The sequence below is a fragment of the Triticum urartu genome, chromosome 6, assembly GCF_003073215.2.
Source record: "Triticum urartu cultivar G1812 chromosome 6, Tu2.1, whole genome shotgun sequence".
NCBI lineage: Eukaryota > Viridiplantae > Streptophyta > Magnoliopsida > Poales > Poaceae > Triticum > Triticum urartu.
In genome coordinates this window covers 289,385,918-289,393,253 of record NC_053027.1, presented here as the reverse complement: position 1 = coordinate 289,393,253, position 7,336 = coordinate 289,385,918, and positions in this window count along the sequence as shown.

The following is a 7,336-nucleotide window of genomic DNA, read 5'->3' as shown; positions in this document are numbered from 1 at the left end:
GTGGTTAAACTTTGGTGGGTACAGCTTGATAAAGTCATTGATTGACACCAAGTCATTTCGTGGTTGGTGTGCAGTGTTCTGCTCAATCCGCTCCAGCAGGCGGTTGGTCTCACACTTGTTTCTTTCCACCTCCAGCATTACTTCGGCCAGAGAAGGCGGGTGAGGCAGATTTTCACCTCTAGCTGCACTGGCTTCCCCCTGCTCTAGAGCAGCAGGGTTGCTGCGGGTGTTGACCATCCTAGGAGAAAAACAAGACAACGGTTTAGACAAGGATGGCTCAAACTTAGCAAGGAAGTGCAGAATGTAATGGATAGCACGGAATGCAGAGATGTTCATTCGTATGTCATGGTAATATAAAACTGCCATATATATACCAACGATCATACACATCATACATAGTTTAGTACAAGCCCAGGCTACAGTACAACTATGATGAAAGACATTACATCTCATCGGAGGCATTCCAAGCTCCTATACATTATTTGTCTACACCTCCGGAATCGATTACACGCAAAGTCATATTCCACAAGTCACACAGGACAGTGGAGATACAACTACTACAATACTAGTGGTACTACTACTAACTCAGACAGCTCCGTAGTAGTTCTCATAGAAGTCACCTCCATAGCCTGGAAGTTCAACATGACCATCCGGAAACAGACGGTCCTGAGGAGCCTGTGGACCAAAGGGGCTAGGATGAGGTCTTGGACCAACAAACGGTGGCCTGCGGGGACCACGGGGTGGGGTGATGCCTCCCACATCACGCTAATCCACCATGTCTGGCAGAGCTAATCTCACAGGATACAGATCCCTTGTATCCATACATCCAGCTTGCACCGCAGGTGCAAACCGAGTCAATGTGGCCCAATGATCAGCACGGGTATTAAAAAGCTCCAGCCTCAAAGCCCGATTCTCTCGGTCCTTATCTTCAAGCAACTCGGCAGTGGTACGAGTTAATGAGTCCTCCTGAGTGGAGTCAGCATAGATAGCTTGAAGATACCCTTGCGCTCCCGGAAGTGAAGCTGGCATGTAACGGAAGTCGGTGTTCCGAAGCAGGCTAGTCCGGACTCGCAAGATGGTCATCATGGAATAGGCAGCATCCTGCACAGCCATCTCAACAGTAACCCCGAGTCCATAGGAACAGTGAAGGGGCTCGGTAGATCCAGCATAAGAAGGAAATATCCTGACGGTGCAGAGATATTGGCTTTGATTAAAGTCGCGGAACTGCTCTTGGACAGTGTATTCGGGATACCAACGGTAGCCCGTCTCGATCATTACCCGGACTAGCATAGCAGTATGACCGGGCACGTCGAGGCACCTGGTCAGGCGAACCACTTGGTTTTGAGCATGGTTGGCCATCTGAAAGCACAACCACAATGCAGAGACATCAGAATTTCTAGGGAAAATTAGACAGCATAACAACTATAAATTCTCAGAAAAAAAAGATTTGAGACATCCACAACAGTTCGCAATACCACTCAGCAACATCATATCAAGGTTCTGATCCAATTAGCAACATACTAGGAATAGTAGGAACTGAACTGGAACTTGTAGCATCAATCCTATAAGGTACTACGGATTAGTAAAACGTGAACCTGATAGAAGAAGAGAGCCTAGTCCTTAACCCACGTTGAATGAGAAGAGAATGACTCAGATCAGAGGCATAGGGTAAAGGAGTAAAAGAGCCTTACGTTCCCTCCCACAATCAATTCCCCTACATATAACTAAAGCATTTCTAGACTCGACATCGACCAGTTTGGCTCAACGAACCTACAGGCAGTCCGGCTCTGATGCCAACGCTGTCAGGACCCCGATTCCAAGTCACATCGATCTAGCCGGTAACACCTCATATCACTTTGCGGCCTCACGCACGGTATCCCACGGGTGTCGCCTTACCATGGCCCGGGACCGTTTGCGCCTTTTGGCTCACGTATATGATAGTGTCGCTAGCATCCATATGACAGAGAACCCGGGCCGACATGGCTAGTCGTGAACCCAAAGCGGCACAGACCTATGGAGACAGGCATACATGAATCACATCGAACATGTCGGTCATCAACGAGTGATTCCGGGCTGTAGCACTGGGCTAACAGGACTCCGGGGAACCCCGGGTTGTAGCAGGCTAGGCAGGACTCCTGAAGTCACCGTGTGACATTTCCCCGAAGGGACAGACATAGGGACGAGGTGAAACACATGCCGGCCAGTCAAGTGTCCTGAGCAGTAGTGCTGGGCTAGCAGGACTCCGGTGAACCGGGCTGTAGCGGACTACTATGGCTTGAGGAACACTAGACTACATTTCCCCATAAGAAAGGCTGCCAAGGATAAACAACTAGATTGTCGGATCCCACTCATACCAAGCATTTCAATCATACACACAATATGCCCGATATGAGTACATACAACATGGCATCACAACAAAACTCTACAACTCAAGTACTTTATTTAAAGGCTCCAGAGAACCATTCATAACATGTTCATACAGATAGGGGTCACATGACCCGACACTCAAGTCATACCAACATACAAGCACATGTGGAAGCAACTAGTCTGATTACAGACTCTAGAAAGAAAGAAGGCTTCTCGAAGCCTGTCTATCTACATGGGGCCCTCCATGGCCAGGATCACCACCTGGGTGGCTAGTCACTCGTCGATGTCAAGGTCTACATAAGACCCATCGGAAGGGGCAGTGTTGTCATCTGAAAACAATAAATAAGCAAACATGAGTACGAAGGTACTCAGCAAGTCTTACATCAGAACCTACTATACATGCTTATTCTCAAGGAGGCGGTGGGGTTGATGCAGCAAGCCAGCTTTGACTCTTGGCTAAGCTATCCTATGGAACTCCACCGGTAAAATAGTTTTCGCACACGAGTCCACTACTCACCAACACAATACTCCACCGGGGATCCTCCCTCGTCATCCTACGAGAGGGCCATCCTCGGTACTCACACTTATCTTGAGTCTTTTAGTAGTATCCATTAACTTGTCTATGAACTGTATAGGCAACCAAGTAATCCTTTACCGCGGACGTGGCTATTCGAATAGTTTTATACCCTGCAGGGGTGTACTTCGTCACACACGCTTTCACCACTTACCACCGTTTACACGACATGTACTCGGCAACCTTCAAGCGGAAGCCCAGCGAGGGTGTCGGCCACGGCCTACCTAAACACTTAAGTCTCTAGTCCAGGTTTATCGCCTATCCAGGTTCCATCCGCAGGGAGTCCGGCCGAGGTTTCCACATACGGCCCCAAACGATGTGAACAGGGTCCCGAGACGCCAAATGGGCGCCCGGCATACCCGGCCACGGTGTATCTACCGCAACATAGCCCACCCCTAGGGTCAGCACTACGCACGGCCGCCAACACATAACCTACAAACACCAGAAACTATTTGCAACTCCTGGACAGAGTACTAGGGTGATTAAGAAGCCGAGAGGGTCAATTGAGGATCCCAATGCATGGTAGTAGCTGAATCTTAAAATCACACATACAGATCTCAGTTCTTAGGGACGGCCTCAATGAAACAACCCACCATGTACTCCTACATGGCCTCTCATCGATACCTTTACCAAACATGTTCAACACATCCCTCACATTACCGACATAAGCATTTCACTCTAGCCCATCACCCAGATGAACCAGACCTAACACAACTCTAAGCATAGCAGGCATAGCAATATAGGAATCACATACATGGCTCAATCAACTCCTACACATGCTAGTGGGTTTCATCTAGTTGCTGTGGCAATGACAGGTCATGCAGAGGATAAGGGTTCAACTATCATAGCACACAGCAGTTTGAATCGCGTTGTCTTAATGCAGTAAATAAGAGCAAAAGCGAGAACATGGGTTTGTATCGGAATGATCAATGGTTGCTTGCCTGATAGAGTGGTAGCGGGATACTGCCCTTCAGTTGGATACTCGTGAATATCCTCGGAGGCAGAACCTACCACGGGGAACACATCGGAACACAATCAACACATGACGATATGCAACAATATGATGCATGCTATGACATGGCAATATGAATGTGTTTTGGCCTAATGCAAGCTAGAATAGAAAGGGATGAACTCATTTGAATCAAAGATTCAAATATTAGCTCATTAAGCATGGCCTTAATAGTGCATTTCCTTATTCTGCTTAAACAGCAAGGTAAACTTGTTTTGTCATGCATGAAACCATTACAGATGGATAGATTGAATTTTTCTGATAATTTTTCATATATAAATTATTTCATTTGGAGTTACGGTTGAATTTCTATGATTTTTAGAAGTTTTAAACATTTTCTGGAATTTCCTGAATAAAAATAAATCCAGAAAATGCAATACTGTGTCAGCATTGCGTCATGCTGACCTCAGCAGGTCAAAGGCGCCAGCCCAGGTCAAACCTGACTGGTGGGCCCCTTCTGTCAGCCTCTCAGCTAATTAGCAAAATTAGATTAACACTAATTAGTTGTCAGTGGGGCCTGGGCCCACAAGGCAGTGACTGATTTAATTAAAATTAATTAAGACTAATCCTAATTTAGTTAGCCGACCGGCCCCACCTGTCATAGACTCAGGGGGGGTCTTCTTGGGCCCACCCAGGGGTCAAACTGGGTCAACTCGCCGGCGGCTCGACGCCGGTGAGGCCCGAGAGGGCGGAGGGCTTCGGATTTGGTCCTTCGGTGACCAAATCGACGGCGGAGATGTGCTACGCGTAGCTGGGGCTCGTGCGCATCTAGTGGGGCAAGTGCGAGGAGCTGGGGTAGAGCGAGCTCGCAGGAATCGAGCTTGTGGCGGCGGCCGGAGTTTGGGCGAGGTCGATTTTGACGCTACGGTGCACGAGAGGGAGAACTGGGGGTGGCTGCACTGAGCACGGTGAGGTGCTCCGTTGTGGGCTTGCACGGCTGTGGCCACGGCTGCGCCATGGCCGGCGGAGAGAAGCTCTCGGCCGCGGTGGAAAATGGAGCTAGGGGACGAGCGCGAGCACGAGAGAAGAGGGGAAAGGAAGAGGAGCTCACAGCGGAGTCGGAGAGGGGGTCAGCGGGCTCGGAGAGTTCCTGGCCGCGGCGAATTCGACCGGAGATGGCTCGGGTGCCCGAGGTTGAAGATGAGGGCGAAGGCGGCGATGCAGGGCCTCCGGCGATGCGTGGCTCGGTGGGGAGGACGAGGGAGTCGAGGCGGAGCTAATGGGCTCGTCGGAGGGGCGAGGGAGTGTTTGTGGTGGCAACTACGGCGATCGGCGGCGAGGTACGCGCTCGGCCGTCGCGGGAGAGAGAGAGGGAGACGAGGGGGAGAGTGAGCGAGTGCGAGAGGGAGACGTGGGGGTCGCCTGGCACTTCAGAGCGTCTCCCGGGCGTCGGCGGAAGCAGGAGGTGGCCGGCGTGTGGCCGCGGGTGCCGGCCACGTGCTCCGCGTCCTTCTGGCGCGAGGAGGACGACGACTGGCAGCGCCAGCAGGCTGGGCCGAGCCAGGTGGCTGGGCCAGCACAGGTAAGGCCCAGATGGGCTTCTTTCTCCTCTTTTTTGATTTTTGTTTCTGTTTTCTATTTAACTACAACTGTTGGACTTTAAATAAAATACTAAAACGTTTCCAAAAATCCTGAAAATAAATGTGGCCTCTATTTAGATTATTTCCAACAGGAAACATTTATTCCCAGAATTATTTGAGCATTTAGATTATTTTATAGCATTTAAATGCCCAAATTCAAATACTTATGATTTAATTCAATGACCTTCTGTTGACCTAGAAAATTGTGCACCAATTTTGCCAGAGGTTCTAACCTAAGACAAAGAGGGTGAACTTTTTAGAAGGGCATTTCAGGTTCATTGAAAATATTTTTAGTAAACCCTAGTTGTTTCCAAGGGGGGTGTGTTGGGGGTTCTGTCTTCCCCAATTCAAATTTAAGAGGAATTTAAACATGATGCACATTCTAATGCTTGAACTAGCTGGGTGTGACAATGTCCAAGCTCCAACACTGGACTGTATCCGAGCTCCAATACCGGACTATATCAGAGGTGTCATAAATCACCTTGGTTCAAAAAAGTTGAATGAGTTTAGCCGAGCTTAATGCCAAAAATGCCCTTTATGGAGCCAGCCACTAGCGCCCGAGCTTTATGCTAGACTGCTTCCGAGGTGGTGCACTACCCCGACTTCATGCCGATTTTTTGTCAATATTTTTTATTGGTGCAATTTATTCTCTGCCGAGATATATAGCCAGTAGCCCTCAAGGTGTGTATCGGTCTAAAACCCGAGATGCACCTGAAGGATGACATAAGACCGCTAATCCCAATAGCCCTTGAGACTCAGGTTGATTCACAAAATCGTCCTGAGGATCAACTCCTAGCTCGACAGAATACTTATGGACACAAAAAGTAGTGTGCAAATTCATCGAGACTCAGGTTGGGTGCGGCCGACCAACCTGAGGATCATAATCTCCTCGAAAGATATATAGCACTTTAAATTTTCTGCATTGGATTGTCAATGCAGTAGCCCCCGAGACACTAGTCGGGTGGCAACCAGATCAGGGGATCGATACGCCCCTTTCAATATTAGTGAATGATAAGCCTGAAGCCCAGTAGCCCCCTAGCCTTAATGTGCGCACGGGTTGCCAAATTAAGGATCGATATCTAGAGTAAAACCACAAATTATGTGTAATGATTCTACGTATCCATGTACTTTACATCATTAATGCTCGGATCCGCATTGTACAAAACTTTGTTAACCGACCATCGGCTTCAACCTCCTTGGCGACAAGCCGGGGAGTGTTTGTCCTACTTTATAGAGCTGTTATAAGGGCAAAGATTTATGGAAAACAAGGCAATCCAGCCATACGATTTTATAAACAAAGGTACACGGAGAAATATGTTATATTACTTAATGTAAGAAACATCTTCCAAGGAAAATTGTCCCTCTATTGGTTCCTTTCTTTGGCTCGTCATGCTTATCATGATCATGAAACCTCACCTCCGATCAATGTGGCAGGAAAATATTGAGGATTTAGTTCGGGGAAAGTTCCCGAACTCTATGATATTAATGAACCAAAAAATTTACTTTCGTCGTTCCCGACCAATGTGATCCTTTAAGATCGCTAGCTTTCGGCCTCACCTAGTCTGAGGTACTAACTCGGATGACCCAGTAGTAACAATCACAGAGGTGCTCCCTTTACCGCCTAGCCGAACAATCGGGAACGTAGGGGTAAGCACAGGATCCAGGCAACCCAGCTTGGGAAAAATCTTAAGTCAAATTGATGCATATTTATGGCTTTATAACGATGATTACGGAAGGCAACCCTTGTATATGAAATACAAATGGTGATGATATGTTTATTTTGACTCCGTTGCGACCGTTTATTAG